Consider the following 22,061-nt stretch of genomic DNA (forward strand, 5'->3'; position numbering starts at 1 on the left):
AGCAACATTTGACAAACCCTAAATAAAAAAAATAAACTGAAGTTTATTTAAAAAATAAATAAACTTTCTTACTTTAATAGTAAGAAAATTATTGCACTTAAAAAGTAACTATTATTAATTTTTAATTAATTATACTTTAAATTCTTACGAAATCCTTCTTTTGAGATGATGAAAATTACATCGTTATGAGCAAACGTTTTATTTGCTAATTAATCCAAATATTTGTAATGCTTAGTGTTAATTTGCCAACAATGCAGAGGTGACCGTTTTGCCCCGACGTTCCCCTACACTAGCGCGCGGGCCCGATCAGATCGAATTGATACAATCTGCGGTGTGGAGGAAAGAGGGGTTGAAAAACAGGGGATGCAACCACCATCAGAGGGGGGAGGGGGGAAGGAGCTAGAATTTGTAAAGAGCTTGTTGCTTGCTTTTTGTGTTGCTATTGCGAATGTGGTAAAGCACACACACACACACACACACACACACACAACCAATACCACTTTGTTGCTGCAAACAGGGTCAAGAGGGTTGAAGATGGAGGAGGGGAATTTCCGTTGCCCGGTGCTGCAGCGAGGCAAGAATCGGACACAAAAATTGCATACATATCCGGCCGTGCGCCACTGCTTCTTCCTTCGCCCATCGCTCTACTACCAGCGTGTGTGTGTGTCAGTGGCAGGCAAAATGTGCTGATTCACTATCGTAATGTTTGATTCGAGTTTTAATTTTCCATCGACGCCGCATTGTGTGTGTGTGTGTGTGGCCAGATTTCGTAACAATTAGGTGTGAAATGGCGCTGATTTGCGCATTTCATAGAGAATTAAGCTTCGAATTATGGTTTATTTATGTTGTGGATTTGTTTTTGTTTTTTTTTCATCCCTCCTCTTCCCTGCTGCAAGGCAGACGGCTTAGAAAAGACAAAAGGGCGCATTGGCATTCAAAAAACGAACGGTAGCCATGGGAATGTAGGATTTTTTTTGGAGCGTTTAACTTGATTTCCACGCTTCCCGGAATGCATTTATCAATGTGCACATCTTCGCGTTGCACTTTGTTCGTGTGTTGTTGCGCTCGGTGTGGTGGCGGATACACTTTTTTTTGTTGGTGTGTGTGTGGCGTCTCTGGCAATGCGCGAGCTCACGTCTAGATTAATTGTAATTGCCCTTTATATCTCCATTCCCCCTCTCTCTTCTATTTTAGTTTTCCATCCATCGCATGGCAATGGAGCGATTTGAATTTACTTTGATTTCAGCGCGCGCGTGCACGGCTTTTTAAAACCTACAATAGTTTCGATTTCGATTGTGGTGTGTCTCTGTTGCCCATTTAGAACAGAATTAAAACGCTTCTTTTTGTGGACGTGTTTTGCATACCTTACTTAACCCCACCGTCCCCGAAAGCTGCTTGCAATTGGATTTATTCGTGTTCGTCATCACGCACTCACTCTCACGATCGCGCTTTAGAACGATGCTTTTGTGTGTGCCGTTGAGAGAAGCGTGCACATAAAAAAAAACAAAAACAAAAAGAGTCGTGCACGCCCCGTAGGAGAGGGGAAGGGGAGCTTTTGTGCACCGCGCCGTGTGTTTAAAATGGTAACCAACGAAAATTGATCTTTATTCCTTTTTCTTTCGAGGGGCTTGCGAAGGGTGTGTGCGTGTGTGTGTGTTAGTAGATGCATTTTAAATTTGTGCCCTTTGTGTATTGCGGCACGAGCCTTCTTCCGGTGCAAACGCATCGCGCGCAACATTGCCACCTCCTCTCCTGTCTGCTGTGGCCGGGATATGGTTGCTCGCAGCAGCAAGTTTTCATTTATGAAAACTAGCCAAAGCGCGCCCGTGCTGTTTGTGTGTGTGTGTGTGTGTGTGTGTTCGTGGACGTCAATGTCCCGGTGTCGTCGTTTCAAGGCTACGCGGCCACCGCTGTTCCGGATGGTGATGGTAGATCGGACGTACCTTTTTGCTCTCCCGGCGGAGAGAACCCGTGGAAGGATAACAAGGGAACATAAAATGCATGCAGAGCAACCATTTTATTACACTCCTTTACACACGAGACGAGTGGAAAGTTTGTGCACACACAAACACACACACACAAACACACACACACACACACACACACACACACACACACACACACACACACACACACACACACACACACACACACTCACACACACACACACACACACACACACACACACACACACACACACACTCAAACACCGGATCTCCCGATTTTCCCGTTGCATGCTCTTTCGTCTCGCCCTGCCGTCGCGACACCATCTGGGGAGCAGCTGTAACATGCTCTGTCTGGCTGCTGGCAGCGTGCTGTTAAATGACTCCTCCGGTTATGTGTTTCTCTTTCCTTCCTTTGTGTCTGGATGTTTTTCGTTTGCTGTTTCTTTTTTTGTTCTTACCGTATGCATGTACGCATCCGAACAATCCCAAGGACGCCCGGTAGAAAGGAAAGAACCCAAGGAAAAAGGCAGAGCGAGCGAGTGAGCTTTTTTTTGTTGTTACACCCGATACATTCAAGGATGTGCTTTGGGAGAACATATGCTCTTTGGCCCCCGACGACTTGCGATGATGATGAGATGTTGCTTGGGCTTGCTGGGTGTGTGCGGTGTCGTCGTGGCTGCATTTATGGCTGCATTGTGAGCCAAGGGGGGGAAGAGGGACGCAGTGCAATCGGAAGAAAAAGAATGCACCAACATATGCTAGGGTAATTTATTGTGAAGGATGTTGTGCGTGTGTGTTTGAGTATTAAAAAGCCATCAAACGGGTTATTCCCTTTTTCCTTCAGCGAGCATTTTTATAGGTTTTATATTTTTAGTTCGCCGTGTTTGTGACTAATTTCTCACTCAACCGCTTTCGGTCGCATTTCGTACCGATTGAGGATGGTATCACTCTCGCTCCCCAGTTATGGGCAATCGTCAGCCGAAATGTGTGCCCTTTTGGTGTGATGGTAAAGTGTGACATTGTGCACTAACAAACCGCCTTTAAACGGCAGTAAAATCCCCCACGTTTAAAAGTGACGGTCGTTATTTTAAAGAGATTTATTTGTACCAAGAATTCGAACAGTTCTTAGGATAGGAAGGATTGACGATCCTGAGGACGACGCTGCGTATGCCATAATAGTTCGAAAGTTAAGTTAAAACCACAGAAATGTAATGCTCGTTTCACAATGCTTCTTAATAGTAAAAGAAACGATCAAAATAAATAACAAACGAAAACCCTTGCTGGGAGGCATGTGCCACGGTGAAATGTAGGTTGAAACTCCGTACAACCCCAGACGACCCCGGACGTCTCCAACTCCGGACAACTCCAGACGACTCCGGACAACTCTGGAAGACTCCGGACGACTCCTGACGACTCCGGACGTCTCCGTAGGTCTTCAATTCCGGACAACTCCAGACGACTCCAGACAACTCCTTACAACTCCGAATGTCTCTGACTGCTGACGACTCCGACTCCGGACGTCTCCAACTCCGGGCAACTCCGGACGATTCCAAACATCTCTTGACAACTCCGGACGACTCCGGACGATACAAGACAACTCCGGATGACTCTGACTTCAAACGATTCCGAGTCCATATGTCTTCAACTCCGGACAACTCCGGACAACTCCGTATGACTCTGAATCCGGACGACTCAGATTCCGTACTACTCCGAATCCGGACGACTCCAACTCTGGACGACTCTGGATGACTCCGGATGACTCCAGACGACTCCGGACAACTCCGGATGACTCCGGACGACTCCGGACGTCTTCAATTCCGGGCAACTCCGGACGATTCCAAACATCTCTGGACAACTCTGGACGACTCCGGACGAAACAAGACAACTCCGGATGACTCTGACTTCGAACGATTCCGTGTACATACGTCTTCAACTCCGGACAACTCCGGACAACTCCGGACAACTCCGGACAACTACGGACAACTCCAGAGAACTCCGGACAACTCCGTATGACTCTGAATCCGAACGACTCCGATTCTGGACTACTCCGACTTCGGACGTCTCCAACTCTGGACGACTCTGGATGACTCCGGATAACTTCGGAAGACTACGAATAACTCCGGACGACTAAGAGTGGCTCTGAATGTTTCAGGTCGACTAAGGATGGTTCCAAACGGCTTCGGATAATGCTGGGCGAACCTATCTTCCTGAGTTAGCTTCGAAACGCATGAACATTTATTGCAATTAGGGTAGACTTCGTTCAATGCTCCATTTTAGCAGCGGGTCAAAGAAAGATCAGTATTTCTCCATTATTCGGAATGAAATGTAAACGAAGTGTTCCAATTCTAAATATTTATTTAACGCTGTCAATATATTTATCTAAGGAAAACTCAACATAAGCTTGATTTGACGCAGTGAGAGTGTAATTTTACGAATGTGGTCCTGTAAATGGGCGTGGTTATGTATGTGTATTCGACTTAATCTTTTGAATTTGCGAAAATTATCATAGTCATCATTGAACGATATTGGGCTCGTTTTTAAAGTAAAAGATGAACGAGAGAATGATAAATAAAATTAAAAAAATATACAATTCGTGCACCAGCAAAGTTTAAGCTAAGCTCTAAAGCAAGTTGGCAGCCGGAAAAAAACCACCGAAACCAAGTTTTTTTTCTCTCTCACTCTCCCAACGGCTAAATAGGAGGGAAGTGCACAAACGCAACACAATTGCGCTCCCTACGGCGGTTTATCTTTGATGCGCGTGAAACTATGTCTTAAATAATGGACCGGGATATCTTAACAAGGGGGGTTGCTAAAGACACACATGAGCACAGCGCGCACGCACCCCTTTTGACACTGAAGAAGCATGTTTTCCCTTTTTGCGCTTGAAGGGGAAAAAAGAAAAGGTTTGCAAACAATTTTCGATCGGAAAAGCAAGAGAAAAGTCACCAGTAGTGTGTATTACTATGTGTGTGTGTATGTGCACATCTTTATCATTTGTTTATTATGGCGTTGGTGGTGCCCTTAGCCGGGTGCCCTCCACCAAAAAAAACTCTCCATTTTACTACGGGGGGGGAGGGGGGGGGGGGGGGAGGCTGTTATGAGTAGCTGCCATGTGCGCTGTGTGAGTGTATATTTTCCGGCTTTTTTTGTGCTACTACCCCTCCGCTTAAACGAAGCCCCCGTGCGTGTCGTCACGCACGGAGAAAAGCTTTTGTTTTTGTTAAAGTTCGGTGAAAATAAGATGCACGCGTCTAAGTTGATGCGCGGAGCACGCGCGTGTGTGGAAGCGCGCGCATCTTTGAAGGAAAAGTTTTGTTTTTGAAGATTTGCGCCCTAAGCATTCGCTCCACTCTCTCGGTGTGTGATAACTCCTGGACCAGAGATGTGCGTGTGTGTGTGTGTATGTCAGTCCGTCGGTTGTGATGTTTTGGCATGACGATTACGTGAGCAATTTGTGGATCGCATCTCGCACGCGGTAGCATTTTAATTTGACGTATATGTGTATGTATGTGTAAAGAGGGGTTGGGAGGGGGTGGGGGGGCCTTCACCTCTTTCGGTTGCGATTTGAGCTGTGTTTGAAAAAAAAAACCCTGCCTTTTCACCACTTTTGAAGGTATGGCCGCGCTGCAAAGATAGCCTAGCTCGCACGCTTTCCGGGAAAGTTATCGGCGAAACGTGTGGTGCGGACTGAGGTGGGACAGATGCGTGATAATTAAGATGCCAAAGGATTCGTTTAGTTATTGCGTGCCCGACCCCGTAATTGTTTGCCACCTAATTAGGGCCAATTGGAACACAATGTTTGGCGGTTAAAGCACGGCGCATCCTGGTCACGGCACCAATTTCCGACGCAAAAGCTGACCTTCGGCAAAACAAATAATGCGCTTGGGTTTAGTGCGCTTTTGTCAGTGTTTGATACTGTTGAGAGTATCTCAAGACACCTTAATTTAGTTTTTACGTTTACTGTATCCTGGTCATGGCACCAAGAGTGTCTTTTTCTATGTTTCTTTTATTACTGTGGTATGTTACGTTAAAACGATGCTGGTATGAGATGATAACCTAACGATACGCAAAAAGGCATTATGTGTGTGTGTGTTTTTTTTCCCATGACGCCTTGTATCCTCGTCACGGCACCAGAAATGTTTGAATCATTGAACTCGCTGAAACTTTCAAATCCTAAACATCCAACACTCTCTTTCTTTTTGAACTATTAAATTAGGGTTCCATGTTTACCTTCTTCTACATGTGTGTTTTGCCATTCAAACTGTGTTGGTAATGGTTTTCATTTTCTTACGCATTCACGCCTTGCTGTGTACGAAAATTGCAGATGGGGAAGGGTTATGCTTTAACTTATTTGCCACAAAATGTTGCACTTTCTTGCCGTCGACGGAACATTCGCTGAAAGATCAGGCCCGATCGTGTGTGTGTGTGTGCGAGTATGTGAGAAATTGCAATTGCAATGGCCGTTTGCTCGTTGTCGCTGCCAACCGTTTTACGGTTGAACTGCTCATCATTCGTGAAAAGGGCACTGGTGTATATGTGTGCGTGTGTGAATGCAGCTGCCGCTTTGTTGTTTTGCAGCAAATTCGTCGCTTTCCACCCGCGATCTTTCGTTCTCATGGGAAGAAAAGTCGCCAGACGTTTTGGGTGAAGGAGGGGTGGAGTGGGAGAAAGGGTTGATAGTGAGGCGCAGGAGAGGCGTGGAAAACGCTCGCGATAATTGTGGTGCTACGCCTCCCCCCCTCCCCCCCTCCCCCCCCCCCTCCGCTCTCAAACACACAAAAAAGGTCAAAAGACTATTATGGGCGCGCGAGGTTCGTCGCTTACACACTCGCATATGCCATTTGCAGCCGCTGCCGCTTGGCGCAGCGGTTGGTGGTGTGTGCGGTATGGCTCGCAAAGCAAAGCGCTTTTAAGAGCAGTGAAATTGAGGGAAGGAGCAGCGCAATTCCTCGCGGAAGGGGGAGTGAGTGTAGAAAAATGTTCAATTTTCCAGTCTAAATTCCGTCGTTACGGTCACGTAGCGAGCGTCGTATGTGTGTGTGTGTGTGTATGTGTGTATGTGTGTGTGTGTATGTGTGTATGTGTGTGTGTGTATGTAGGTCCGTATGCTTGAATCGTTTTGTTTTTACTGTCGTCGTTTGCCTGGCGACACTCACACGCCGTTTTCGAATCGATTCTGAATGTGCTTCGCGTTCTCCATGATTGCCATTCCACGAGCCCTGCTGCTGCTCTGGATGGTTGGAAAGCGGAAACGACGACGGCGACGATTATAGCAAGGCGCGTTGTTGTGACGATTGCTGGTTAGTCACCGTGTATTATGGGTGACTAAGTGTGGTTAATTAAAACTGGAAACTGTGTGCATTTAAATGTTGGCTTCTAACGCGCGTCATGCCAAGGCGTGGCCGTCGTCTTTTGAAAGGAGTGTTAACAGCGGGAGCACAGGAGGTGTGCGGCTAGCTAGATGGAGAAGGTTTTAGGGGGTGCTTTAGGAGAGCAACACGCTGCCCGATCATAATCGATAACCACAATAACCGTTTGTGTGGTGTGTTCTGTGTTCGCATCGCAAGAGCATTTACATACCGCCGGCATCGTTGATGTCATCGCAGTGAGTGTAATGATTGCTTTAAAGCAGTATTTTTGCTGAAAAAAAATATGAACATGTACGGTAGAATTTGGTATAAAGACATATTTTAAACTCAGTGTATGGAATAAAAATGTAAAAAAAACGCTTTAAAAAGAATGGCAAGCGAATAAGCTAAAACACATTAAATTGAAGAAAAAAAAAAGGAATATTTAACAGCAGGGATGAGGGAAAAGCAAAGCTTTTGGGGGGAGCGGGGGATGGAACAGAGCGACCATCATCAACCTCCGTGTTGGGCAGGAAGGCCAGGCCGCGCAAAGAATGTTACGGGCGGTGCAAAATTGTTTAATTGTGCAGCGACGGCGGCGGCGGCTGTGCGTGCTTTTCTCACTTTCTCGTACGGAAAATTGGTGCTGCTTTCCTTTCCATGCTTTCTTTCTTCCAGCCCCCTTTTTTTCCCCAGCGTGTGGGACCGGCTCTCGTGTCCCTGCTCGGTGCAACACCGTTTTACTCTCACTCTTCTCTCGCCCAGCGGGGTGGTACGCACACACCCTTTCCTTTCCTTCCAGGACGAATGAAACGAATTGTTTTGTGGTGGGCGGTGCGGTGTGTGGATGGGGTGGGCCTGTAATGCAATCCGCGATAAACTGCCCCGCTGCTAAACTTCTCCTTCGACCACCACCACTCTCTTCCTCTTCGCTTCTGCACGCCCTTTTTTGCGCGTAATATTTTCCTCTTGTGTTTTCCATCCAACATTTTTTCTAGGCTGACTGCGCCCGCCTGGTGCAAGGAAAGTAAAATTGCAATATTACACACACACACACACGCAGACACACCCTAAGAGTAACGCACGCGGAATGGGTTGTGTTTTTGTGTGTGTGTGTGTGTGGTGTGGTGCGCGGGCAGGTGCAACAGGTGGGTGGGTGGTGGTGGTGGTAGTGCGCAAAGTGGTTGAAATTATTCACTTTGGGAGGCTTTTTTCCTCTTCCTCTCCTCTTCTTGCCTTTTATTTCGTGGGTTTCCTCCTGGCACAGCGCGAGCCGGAATGCTGAACTCGTAACCTAGTTTAATTTTCTTCTGCCTCTTCGCGCTTTTTTGCCGTTTATTAGTTTCAATCATTTCTATTTCCGATTTTTCTGTTTTCCTCTCCTCCCTCTTCGCTTCGTTTCTGGTCGTTCGGTCGTGATATTTACTGTGAAGTACAGCATTTTTCCATTGTTTTTTCTTCTTTAGTTACCTTTTGTCGCTTTGTCGATTTGTCGTGTCTTGTAGAGGGTTTTCCTTGTTCTCGTTATCTTTTGCAACCCACCATCCATTCCTATTACGATTACACTTTACATAAAGAACAGTTTCTTATCGACTTTAATGGCGCCTTTACCCGTGCCATCGACTTCATCGACCTCGTTCCACTTGCCTTTTCCTCCCTCCTTCTCAGCGCCGCCGATTAGAGCTAACGTTTCCAGAAGAATGCACGCAATAGTTCGCAGTGGGCAGCGATAGCGCATTAGAATTAAACGTCATCCATCCTTTCCCCTGCCTTCCCTACATTTCGCTTCAGTAATCACAAGTGTACGGCTTCCTCGGCTTACCTATGTATGTGTGTGTGTGCCTGTTTGAGAATGTTTATCTAATGCAGCAACAAAAACTAAACGCGCACTCTCCTGCTCTCCTCTCTCGCTCGGTCTGCGCGCCGTTCTGGTAATGAAAAGGAAGTGAAACAAAATTATTCTTCACGATACACGCACTCACACGCCGACCAATACCGTTCGTTCGATAAATTATTTTCTATTTCACTAAAAACCAAACTCTCCCCCTCCCCTCACCCACGAGTTACTGTTACGGTGGTGAACCTGTCTGGCGTTCAAGGCTTCACTGTTGCACCGGCTCTCCTCCACCTCCGATGGCTACGGTGGTGTCAAATTGATGGAATGTTCCGGTCCTGTGTGTTTATTTCGGTGTCAGTGAGTGTGTGTGCCGGCGTGGGTGAGCTCGTTGACTTTGAGCTGGGCGCTGTGGGTTAAATCTCATTCGCTGTGTGCTGTTTTGCTTATTACATGAAACAAAGAGCAAAAACGAAAAAAAAATATTTGAAAGAAACTGCTCTCTTTAATTTTTATGGATTAGACGACGAACCCATTTATAATTTAAAAAAAAATCACTGTTTCACTCTTATTTTTCTGGTGCTTTCACATACACACACCCACTAATCATGCTTTTTCTTATTTTTTCTGCTTTTCCTTTTGCAGGTGAGTATCGATCCGGACGCGGACACGGGGCTTTTATCCCTTCAGCCGAGAAACCGAGAAGGGTATTATTCAATTATCTTAACATTACGACCCTTGCCGAGGGTGAGCCTGGGGGAGGGAGCGCGCGTGTAAGTCGCTATGCTGCATGCCAACCGTATTATGGTGTTTGGGCTCTGGGCGGAGGTGGGTTATCAGTTACATCGCCTGTGCATCGCTCCTCACATTTAGTGATTGTTCAAATATGACTTGTATTGTTGTTGCTAAGAAATGACTTTTATTAATAATGAGTTTTTGCTTGTTGCGAGCGAAGAGTTTTGCGAATGACCAAATGAATTCGGAATATCTTCAAGAATCTATGATCGTAAAGAGTGCGTACTCGGGGTGGTGGCGCGAGATAGGTAAAATGTCAAACGCATAAAAGCCACACCCTGGTGTTGAAAGACTTCTAAAAGCCACACGACCAGTGGATACATTCTTTTTTTAACCTTTCAACGTGCGCGGAATAATTGTAAACATACGTACACACAGTGCCGATGTTTATCGCCATGAACAGCAAGCTAGTGATGGATCCGGATTACCCGGAGTGGAGTTAAGGATCGACTCCGGTGTTCAAAATATGAATCCCACTCCGCAATTCCGTACGAGTCCGAACCAGTCCGATCGAATCCGGATGAGTCCGATCGAGTCCGGAAGAATCCGAATGAATTCGGATTCGAGTCCGGAAGATAAGTTCGAATGAGTTTGGATGAGTCCATATGAGTCCGAATGAGTCCAGATGAGTCCGAATGAGCCCGGATAATTCCGAATGAGTCCGGATCATTCCGAAATAGTCCAGATCAGGACTGATTCCGAATGAGTTCGAATGAGTCTGAATGAGTAGATATGAGCCTGGATCAGTCCGTATGATTCCGAATGAGTCTGGATGAGTTTGGATGACTCGGAATGATTCTGAATGAGTCTGGATGTGTCCGGAGCAGTCCGGATCATTCCAAAATAGTCCGGATCAGTCTGGATGAGACTGGATGAATTGGTATGACTTTGAATAATTCCGAATGAATCTGGATAAATCGGGATGAATCCGGATGAATCCGGATGAATCCGGATGAGTTTGGATGAGTTTGGATGAGTTTGGATGAGTTTGGATGAGTTTGTATGAATCCATATGAGTCCGAATCACTCCGGATGATTCCGAGTGAGTTTGAATGAGTCCGGATCATTCCGAATGAATCCGAATGAGTCCGAATGAGTCTGGATCATACCGGATCAGTTCTGGTGAGTTCGAATGAGTCCGAATGAGTCCGGATGAGTCCGGATGAGCCCTGATGAATCCTGATGAGTCCTGATGAGTCCGGTTGAGTTCAGATGAGTTCGGATGAATCCGGATGAGTCCGAATGAGTCTTGATGAGTCCGGATGAGTTTGGATGACTCCGAATAATTCCGAATAATAAAGAAAGAATAATGAGTCTTGATGAGTCCGGATTAGTTTGGATGAGTCCGATTGAGTCCAAGCTAGTAGGTTAGTTTGGTGATGGCAATTCCAAAATGGCTATCCGCTATCGTTGCGAAAATTTTTGATGAGTGGCATCAAAAATGAACGTTTCAGAATAACAAATTTCTTCCTGTTTTAAATGTTTCTTGCAATTATAATTACCATTTCTATCAGGTTGATTATATCTGGATCACGGCCGGATTAGTCCAGATGAATTCGGTCCAGTCCAAATGAGTCTGGATGAGTCCGGATGAGTCCGGATGAGTCCGGATGAGTCCGGATGAGTCCGGATGAGTCTGGATGAGTCAGTCAGGATCAGTCTGGATCAGTCCAGATCAGTCCAGATCAGTTCCGATGAGTACGTGTGAGTCCCGATGCGTCCTAATTCCGGGGTTTATTTGAATCCGACTCCGGAAAAAATGGTATTTACTCATCACTACAGCAGGCACTAAAAACGAAAAAAAAAATCCTCGAGAATATGTGATTAAACGCTATTTATTTTAGCCCTGCGTGGCGAGCTTTGCCTGCCATTAGCAGAGGATGTATTTAATTTGTATTTGCCCCGCTCCCTTGAAACCTCACCCCGATAGACGGTTTAGTCTCCTTCCCGCAAAGGCCTCTTAATGTTGTAATTTTATTTTTAGTACCCAAGATATTCCCTTTCCATTAGTCTTCGGCTGTTGTCAGCTAGCCAGCCAACACCGTGTGCGTGTAAGAGACCACGATGGCCCCGGTTCCAACGCTTAACCCGTGCGCTCAAATAAAAAAAGAAAATGAAGTTTGCAATAAAACCCATGCAATACGATCGCACAGACATCGTTTTAATGGGTTGTTGTCACCCGAAGGGAGAGAGAGCTTTTGGCCCAGCCAGTGGTGGTGGAGGAGCGGAGCGCGCAGGGCGTATTATTATTGCTCCAGTCGATACGACTGTTGTCCGTTGTCCGGAGGTTGGAGAGGATGGATGTGGAATGAGAGGGGGAGAAGGGGGGCAGATGCATACCATAATTGCACGCCCCTTCGGTATGACACACCATTTCAAGGTTAGGGCTCCACGAAAGGGAAGTGTCGTCGGTGTGTTTGTGCTGGCGGTTTTGCCTGGCGACTTATTTGTAGCGCACCGTGGTGTCATAGGGCGGAGAGCAGGGCGTATTGGCAGCTGATAAAAAGGTTTGGTTTCGTGAAGTAAGTTAATTTGCGACTTGTACTGTTCTAGTTAGAGCCGGCCAACCGTTTGCCCGCCAATGATGCAGCAGGGGAAGGTGTGTGTGTGTGTGTGTTTCGTAAGGTTGCTCTAAAACCTTCTTCTGTCTGTGTTTTTCCCCTCTCAACTGTCTACTTCACACCATCAATGACTACTTGTATACTCTCCGGCGTACGCAATGTTTGCCCCCACAGTTAGTGGGTTACTGATGGGGCCAGTAGGCAGGAACTGTGACGCCTTAGCTTAAACTAATCATTCCTCTCTATCCGTGTGTTATCTTGCCTACACGTCCCGCGTACACTTGCTGCCTCTGTAGAAGCATGTAGCGGTGGCAAGCACATCAACAACACGGCAAAAAAAAAAACAACTTCAGCAAGAGATAAGATCTGTTTGTGTGCACTGGATGACTTATCTCGGGTGTGTGTGATCTCTAGATGTGTCGCCGTTGGACGAAGCTGCCTCGAAAGGAAACAATCACAGTCTCTCTGTTTTCTCCATTAGCCGTGTGGCGGAATGTGCGTTAGTATATTATAGCACGTTCTGGGAGGTTACAGCTATAAACGCCCATTTGAGCTAAATAGCTGAGGTTCGGCTTGTTCATCTGGTTGCTTGTTTCACACATTCTCTCGTCACCGATTTTTACGGTCGGTTGACTCATTGCGTTTGCGCGCTGGGGAAAATGTAAAATTGCTAGAAATACGTGGGTCATGCAAGCTCCTGAAGTCGTTAAATCGCGGTGGAATGTGTAGGGAAATCAACTACTAGAGTCTTGGATTGGATAGTTGATATTTGTACCGTTTCTCATCTCAAGTTTATGATTGCTTTTATGAGCTAACGCTTTGATTGAGGCTGTGATTGCAGCTGCAGTAAAATGAAGTGAGGTAGCCTATCAACGTCAACGTCTCTAGTCTTATATAGCATATCTTCTGCTAGCCCCCCGGATAACAAAACCTAATCTGCTGGTCCGAAGGCATCATACAGATTAACGGTAGTAGATATGACCCCATAGCGATCTCAGAGAAGCTTGTCCAACATGTTGTCATTGCATTACGGATGTTTGTGGCTTAGTATTACTTCAACTCCAAAGATTACTTCAACTATCTTACCCTGAAGATTCCTATAGTAGACCAAGGTCTTTGCAGTCAGGTGTCCCCAATGCTGTCTAATGAGAGCTTACCCAGAGAAATGTGCCCTGTCACTATCCTACATTCAGTAATTCCTGCTCCTATCCTCGATGTATGTACGAAATCACACCAAATCTGATCTCTTATGTATCTGCAAGCACCCTCTCACTACCTCTTCAAAAGTTGCAGGGTCAGGCACAGGCGCTCGCTCGAGAAAAAGCGACATGAATTGATTTAATCTCAGATAACCTGATCACTTTTGGATAAGTTTTCCCACCTGAGATATTCTACGTGGTTGCGCGCAAAGCGGCGCCAGCAGCCGCAGTGTGGTGTATTACCTTTTACCCCGTTCCTTTGTGTGTGGCGTACATCGAGTTATGCAATGGCGCGGTCGGTCACGTCCGTCCAGCAGCACAGCATACAGGAGAGGAAAAAAACAAACTGTGTGCGTACAATAAAAGTGAGAGTGAGAAGTGAGGGGGAGACTGTTGAATTGGAAATTGGAGGGCGATGTGTTGTGGATCTTTGGATGTTGGTCTTTTTCGAAGAGAAAGAGAGAGATGTTTACCTCGGATCGTCTGTTGATGATGTGTCGCGTACAAGGTTAGATTCGTCGGCGGCTTGGAGTGTATTAAATATTTTGCGCTATTCACAACGCTCTTACAGCGTTGTTAGGAGGCATCTTCATTTGGTGTCTCTCCCTGCAAGTGTGTGTGCGTGAATTTGAAGGAGTAGAGGACGCGACCCCCTGTTTGTTTGCGAGTAGCGGCAAACAAAGTGTCTGTGTGGGTTGTTTTTGTTTGCCAAATTCGTCCGCAAGTAGTAGGCATGAACAGGGCCCCCCTTGATGGGGTGGTGGATGACTCATACGATTGGCTCGCCGCCAGCTTCCCGAGCAGGCAACCACAGAAAGACGTTCTGCAGAACGATCCTTGAGCCCAAACCGCCATCGTGTGAAAGTGTTTGATGACGAGCTAAAACCATCCGGCTCGAAGGACCATTAGGATCGATCCTCGAGCGCAGAAACACGTTCCTTACACGCTGCGACCGGAGCTCTCTGATGAACGCAGGAGGATGACCTCATGAACCCTTGCCGCTACAGCTAAGACTCTAAAAAGGGTATTGGTAAGTGTCCCGGCCATTGCGCTTAGAGAATGTGCATTGGAGTACGGAGAGACAGCGGCGCTGCCTTTGTTTGCATGCCGTTGCCCGAGAGCACACATCTTAATCCACACACACACACACACCACATACCAATGCAGTCGCCATTGCAACGGGCATGATGTTGGTGCAAGCGGGCTGCACACGCAAGCCACAATGTCTCGATAAAACCAGCAAATCCGCCCGGTGATCTTTAACCGCGGGGAGAGCAACAAAGCGTTCAAATGCGGTAGTAAAATTTGTACCCCTTTACACATACCGCTGGCGGAGGTAATACTCTCTGGTGTGTTGTGCTGTACGTGTATTACATACACACTTTCGAGCCTTCTTGAACGCCGCCGTTCAGAGTGCGCTCTGTAGATGTGCCTCTCCGTAAGCTGCCGCCACGTGCATCTGGGAAATGAAATGACCAGTTGATGACGCACTGCCTGCCAAAGTTGTTTGAATGCTGTGTACCGGTATGTGTGTGTGTGTGTGTGTGTGTGGAGACACGAGCAGATGGGGATGGCTCTGGTCTGTGAAGTGGTTGTTAAAGGAGCTAGAACGGCAGAGGAGGTGAAAGAGAGGGAGAGAGAGAGAGAGAGGGAAGAAGCCTACAGCAGCAGTAACGCGGACGGGCAAGAGATACACACAAGCCTGCCTTTTGGTATAGGTGAGATGAATGGCAACCGTGTGCCCCGGACGCTCGAAAGGGCGTCGGTGCAGTGGTGGGTGGGTGGAGGACGGTACCATCGTCGTGAACCCGCGAAGGTATTTATCTACGCAATCCGTTGGCAAAAGCGTGTTGTCCGTTTTTGGGTTTGGGCTCTCTGCGGCAGACAGACGACTTGCGTGGCTGTGTGTGGTGGTGATGGTGGACGTCAGCAGTCGAGTCCGGGCCGGGTGTGCTGCGGGCTGGAGAGAAAAAGAACGAAAAACCGGTTTTACGAGTTCCCGTCCCGCCACACAACACGGCCACAACACTCTCCCTTCCACCCATCATTTCCACTGTGTGTACGCGCGTGTGTGTTTGTGCATATATTTCCTTCAACGTGTTACCCACACGATCATTCCACCCTTGTTGGTTTGTTGTGTTCATTCGATATTCTGTAAATATTGCTCTCCTCTCTTGTGCGTGTGTGTTGCTTGCATGCCCACCTTTTCTCTGTTTATTCGTCCATCTTTTTTTCTCTACCGAGTTCAATTGCACGTCATACAGCAAAAAAAAAACCAATAACAGCATAGCACACACCAAACAAAGAAGAAGAAACCCGCGCTCACCTGTTCATCGTCAGTTGGAGAGCGTGTGTTGTTATGGCGAGATCCATTACACACTGGCGGGCGCAATCGGATGAACGCCGGATGAACAGTTGTCGCTTGCGCGACGGTTAAAAACAAATTTACGATCGCGCGCGGAGGACGATACTTGGAAGTGTTGAAGTTTTTTGTTTGCATCCTCTGTGCGTGAAATGGAATGTTTAGGGGTTCGATAATTGTATAATTTTCTGGCGTGTTATTACATGACAATATCAGGCGCTCTTAAAGCTCTTACTGTAGGTGTTTATGTATATTTTTATAGCGCAAACATTAGCCACGGGCTTGCAGCGATAGGAGGCTGCTATCCCGGGTGATTTATTGATGCTGGCAGTCATGGAGTATGATGCAATAGGCAAAAAATTAAAAATATTACTAAGCATGCAGAGAGTGTTGTGTTTTGGCACCTAATCGCTCGTTAAACTATAGTGCATTAACACAACATTTATGATTTTTTTGTATGAAATTGATTGTGTAAGATCGTCATGTAATATTAGAGCGTGCAATTAACGTTCTGTTCCATGTTTACAATTTAGCTTTTACAAATTTACCATTGCAAATCTATCCAGGCTTCGCTCACTAAAAACTGTTAACGAGATCTCTGTTTTGAACAATGCTTGTCCCCAACAGTTGGCTACCCGCACATCGTCTAGTGGTACGGCGCCTAGTTTAACACACCGTGCGGTGCAGGCGCACGTGTACGCACGTAGCATACATTTAGGCGCGCACTTGAGATCATTCGGCAGGTGCGCAACTGTCACTCGACCGGAGAAAGACGAATGAGAGCTGCAGCAATCGTTGTCGGTGTAAACATGATCGACCTGCTGCTAGTGATTTTCATCTTTAGTTCTCTCCGCTACAGCTCCGCATCGTATACTCTCTGCTGTGTGCGCTGTGAGAGCGAAAGGCTTGTGAAGCCCAGCGAGAGAAGAACAGCGGGTACAGGGGGTGGTAAAAAATATAGAGGAAAATAAAAGATTGCTTTAAGTTCTTTTAAATTTATTTAAAAAAAAAATTGTAGAGTAGGGTAAACAAAAATTACAAATCAACGCTCCTTTAACAGTAAACCATAAATCAACAATGTATTTTATTTATTATTAATTGCTATTTTTCTGAACAATTTAAATGGCAAATAATATCAATTCATAATTGTAAACTTAAAACATAAGATATGGCATTTTTGGATCTTCTTCTGGATAAAAAACGTAAGATAAAAAAATACAAACGTTTCAGCTGCACCGGATCCTAAATCAAGTCTCAGTCTAGTGATGGGAATTTCGTTCCGAACCCACTATGTTCGTTTCGTTGCTTGTATGGAACGCTCGAATCTAGGTTAATTTGAAATGACGAGGTAGGCGGGGTTGGTAAAGGCAAATCAAGATTAAAAGAAGTTTTTTTTTCATAGGAAGTATCTTAAACAATTACAAACACCTTTGTTTAAAATAACGTGTTTAGTCTTTTTTTTAATTTGGGACGAATTTCTAGCGATTATTATGTTTTATAAAGATTGTAACAATTGAAACATTGTAATACTGTTTCTATTTTATTGATTTTTTGAATATCAAAGTGCAATGTTTGAAGAAAAAAAAAACAACTAAACTTAATATGCGACAGTATTGAATATGTTAATTTGATCAAAAGATAGGCTATAAAGATGAAAAAAAGTAAAATCAGTTGCTGTAGTAGCAGGAATTATATGTTCAGTTCAATTAATTACGTTGCGTTCCGAAATCATTAAAATTTTACATTTCAAATTTTCCACTTTTAAAGCCAGGCCAGATACAGCAAAGCATGTTAATGTTAGCATTCGCTGTAATGTCTATAATGTACTGTCGATTTAGTCGAGATAGGTTGATATTAGTGTTTTTGTGGCAGTTGACCGTTGTCATTGCGGTGAAATCGACGAAAGTTTTTATTTTTATTTTTTGCTGATAACGGTGACATAAAGATCTACGAAAGGCTTCCGGCTACCTGTGTTTTGAAAATGTGTAGCGTGTCGACGCGTGTTGGGATAAAATTGCAAAAAAAAGTATATTACTTACTCTCTTCTACATTGACAATACACACCTGGGTTCCGAGAGACCGTTTGCGATTCCACTCATGTTTATCTAAAGGAAAATGCAGCTATACCGGTGCATTTCGATCGAGTTTGGAGGAAAAGTTAGCTGTTTGTCTGTTTGATGATGATCTAAGTTGGGTTCGATGTCACTACCTGATGATGATGAGGTGCATGACACCGAGCACTTAGCGATGGAACCATCTATGCTTTACGATGGTAGGCTGCCAAGAACATATATAAACAACAGGCAGAGATCCAAAAGGAGTAAAACAATGTGATCGATGAGCATTATTTTTATTTACTTAATAAAAATATTGCTATTACCTTATGCTCTAATAAATGTGGCATGACTGACTGCATTTATACTGTGATATGGGTTGGATATTCTCCGCTTAGACAGCAGGTAGCCGCGATAACGCATTTTCCACCCAATCCACTGTTTTCCTGCCGCCGCCAGTGGGGTTATTCGCCCAGTGTGCCGCTCGCTGTCGGGCGCTTCCACACCCACCAATACCCATACCCAGCTAGGCAGGGTCGGCCGCCGTGGTTTCAGTTCGCAGGCAGTGGTGTTTGGCAGTTAGTCACGCGTCGGGTTCCGTGGCAGCCACACACTCACTCACTCACAAGCACACCGGTCGGTCGGTGGGTGAGCTGCGTAATGCGTGTGGGGTGTGTTGTGTTTGTGCGCTGTGCGAGTGTATGTGACCCACCAGTAAGAGGAGGGACTAAGGGGGGGGGGGGGGGGGGGGGCGGACACAAGCCTCCCGGGGAATGCAGTTTTTTTTAGCTGTTAATCGTGGCGTTGTGGCACATCAAACAACGCGCGACGGATGGAGCACAGGAGAGGAAGAGGTGTGCGCGCAGCTTTACACGGGACGATCGCGTTCGCCAATTTGCACAAAACGGATTTCCATTCAGAAGCGCAGTGCGTGCGTGTGTGTGTGTGAACAATCCAGTGTTTGTGTGTGTGTGTGCAACAAAGGGAAGGGAAAAGAGACACAGAGGTGGGTGGGGGGGGGGGGGGGGGTCTGGTCGCACAAGTGTTTGTGGCAAAAGTTTTTAAGCTCACCACACCACCCCTTTAGTACGGTTTCCTCTTTCACGTCCCGCCAGACCTTGCACCTTCCTCACTGGAATCACCGGATTCGAACGTGCGCCCGTTGGTGAGGTTGGGTGAGGGGTGAGAGCGACCAGGGTGGAGGTTAGAAAGGGTTTGCTGTCGTTGTTGCTGCCGCTGGAGCACAAACACACAACAATTAGAGCTTTTCATTTCGTCCAGCAAACGAGAACGCGCTCTCGATCTGTGTCGCAGAGCCAAGAAGACGAGAGAGGGAAAGAGAGAGAGAGCGAAACTGTGAGTGGGGCAGCAGAAGCGGGACAGCGAACGAGCTCGGAGGGCTCGGTCACCGTAACAATTCGGCCGTTACACCTTCTCTCTCTCTACTGGGGTTCCAAGGGTGCGGCGGACTCTGGGCAGTAGTGTTGTGTTGTGTGCGTGGCTCGTTGCCGTTGGAAAAGTTATTAAAGCAACACCACTCCCCCCAACCAAGACCTGAAATATGCTGCTTGCACGTCGTCGGACGTCTGTTTGGACGGACGGACGATGGCTGTGAATGTAGCAGTGTAGCGCTGGACGACATACCAATAGGGAATTGCTCGTTGTGCTTCAAAATTGTACTATCCAGTGAAACTAAAGCAAAGTGGCATTAAACAGTGTCGGCATCTCCGGGGAAAACTGCAACGGAAAAGGCTCTCTCTCTCTCTCTGAGTGTGTTTGCCAACCGTTTCAACTGGCGCGGTGTCAGCTGATTCACGCTCTGCTCAACTAGGGTCGGCTGTGATCGCTCATTAATGTCCACTTCCTAACTGGTGCAACAGATTTCCCCACCGTTTAGCGCACGATCCGCAGAAGATCGAATGTCTCGAATGTCTCAGACAGAGGACGTGTGGCATTTTTGTTTTAGCGTTGCTTCCGGTACCGATTTGCATCCAATTCCGAGTGGCAAACCTTCGTGAAGCCAGAGCGACGTGTACAGGCAGCAAGCTGCTAGCGAAAAGCGAACAGCAGAAGCGTTTTCCACTTCCTCGCGATGCAGTGTGAAACGTGTTTGGTGTGCGCGTGCAGCAACCAGTAAAGGGGGGACAGAGGGACGGACACAAACGTTACGTTTTGGTTGTGGAGTAACTGCGCTTTCCTTATACTCCACCCGCGCATCGGAGTCTTGAGCATCATTCCACCCTCGTGGAGATCAGGCCTGGCGCGAGCTTTCGCTTTTCTTCCGATGGAGAGGTACGGAGTGGTGGCTGAGGTGTGGTGAACGGTGTGGATTTTCCCTTCAGCGTGTTGTTTGCCTGAGGAGGGAAAGAAGGGTTAAAGTCGTTGCAAAACGCGAGACACCCTTCCAAGGGTGAAGCCTGTTATCATTGTTGCCTTCCACTCGTGCTGTTGATCCTCTCTCTCTCTCGCTCTTTCTCGTGTGCTCTTGAACTCTTGCGATCACACACACACACACACGACACGGCCGTTTGTTGTTACACGTGGATAACTTATTACATTTAATCAACGAGTGTGAAAGAGCAAGGGGGCGGAGCGCCGCTGTGCTGAAGGGGATGTAGAAATGTAACAATCACAATGCCGCCCCGCAAACTTAATCATCGCTGCAATCAAAAGAAGAGAAAAAAAAACCGCCAAGGTGTGTGCAACAAACGCCTCTTTATCGAACGCACACGCTCGGGAAATCATCGAAACGTTTTATAATGCCGTCAGAAAAATAATGCCACAGAGCTGCCGAGGGTTCGTCGCCTTCGCACCCATCGGGCCACAGTGCAACATACACCCAGAGCGATGCTGTGAGTGTGTAGTTATCCGAGCGGAGATTGAAAACGTTGTAGCCGTGTGTTTGTATGTGTGTATGTGTGTGTGCTTCAGGTTGATCGTTGCCTTCTGCACGCCTCATAATCGAAGGGAAAACAGCAATCAACCAGCCACGACCAAACGAAATCATCTGATGCACTACACATGAAGAGAAGCATCAGCAACCCCAAAAATCTCGCTATGATGTGATGTCGTCAGTAAATAGCAGCGCTTCAATCAAAAGTGGGTTGCGGGTGGTTCAAACATTTTAGCTGTGAAGTGATAATAAGAAAAAAAACATCGATTTGTAACTCACGAGCGGCGGGGGTCGTGAGTGAAGAAGAAGGTGTAGTGCCTGTGGGAAATTGGGCTAACAGTAAGCTTTGGACCGTATTCTATGGTGATCGAGTTTCTAGACGATTTTTGAAGAACATTGAAGCTGGTTTGAAGTGTAAGAGGCGAAGGGTGGGTGTTCCGTCTAGCGTAGCGTTTCCTTCAATGTCGAAGCAATTCGGACCACCGGCGTGGCGCGCTAGTTGCTCCGGTACCATAAATCAATACCTGACAAGAGTTTTGATTTGCCTTTTCCTATACCTGTAATACGAACCCCGTCCGAAGTCATCATCATGATGATCTGCAACACTGCTTCCCCACCCCGCCGTGCACAATACGTCCCCCTTCCCCTCGCTCTCGTACAGCAAGATTTTCCGAACGGATGTAAAAATCCGAAAGGAAGGTCTATATAGCAGTATTTACCGTAGCGAACTCATCGGCCATTGCATTGTTGTGCCTTTTTCCCTTCTTCTTCTTCTCCCTGTTCGTACCGTTTAGCCATGAAGTTTTCCCATCCAATCGCGCGGGGTGTACCAATTGGAAAATGCATACACAATCCCACCCCCTTCTTCTTGATACTACTACTAATACTACTGCTACTGCTACTACTACTATTGCTGATGTTCCGGCAGTTCGGACGGTTCCGATCTCTCCGTTTAAACCTCCCCGCCTCCCCCCCCCCTCGCGATCCATAAGATCAGCACGTTCTTTTTCATCTTCATCTCACGCGGCTGCTCTGGACGCCGCCGCACCGTTACTTCTGGCACATTTCT

General features: G+C 46.6%; 1 protein-coding gene across 8 annotated transcripts in view; it reads left to right on the forward strand.

Annotated features, from left to right (window-relative positions):
- LOC1277384 (serine-rich adhesin for platelets) overlaps positions 1–22,061 on the forward strand; it is a 52,639-nt gene that overhangs the window by 10,178 nt on the left and 20,400 nt on the right. For 2 of the 8 annotated variants that reach the window (XR_009764719.1, XR_009764717.1), the window contains exon 1: positions 18,662–18,813. The exons of 5 other annotated variants lie outside the window; for them this stretch is intronic. The gene's annotated coding sequence lies outside the window, so the exon portion shown is untranslated. Of the gene's footprint in view, positions 1–18,650; positions 18,814–22,061 lie in introns of those variants that run through there. One more of the 8 variants, XR_009764724.1, reaches the window with a different exon arrangement.

The sequence above is a fragment of the Anopheles gambiae genome, chromosome X, assembly GCF_943734735.2.
Source record: "Anopheles gambiae chromosome X, idAnoGambNW_F1_1, whole genome shotgun sequence".
Classification (NCBI taxonomy): domain Eukaryota; kingdom Metazoa; phylum Arthropoda; class Insecta; order Diptera; family Culicidae; genus Anopheles; species Anopheles gambiae.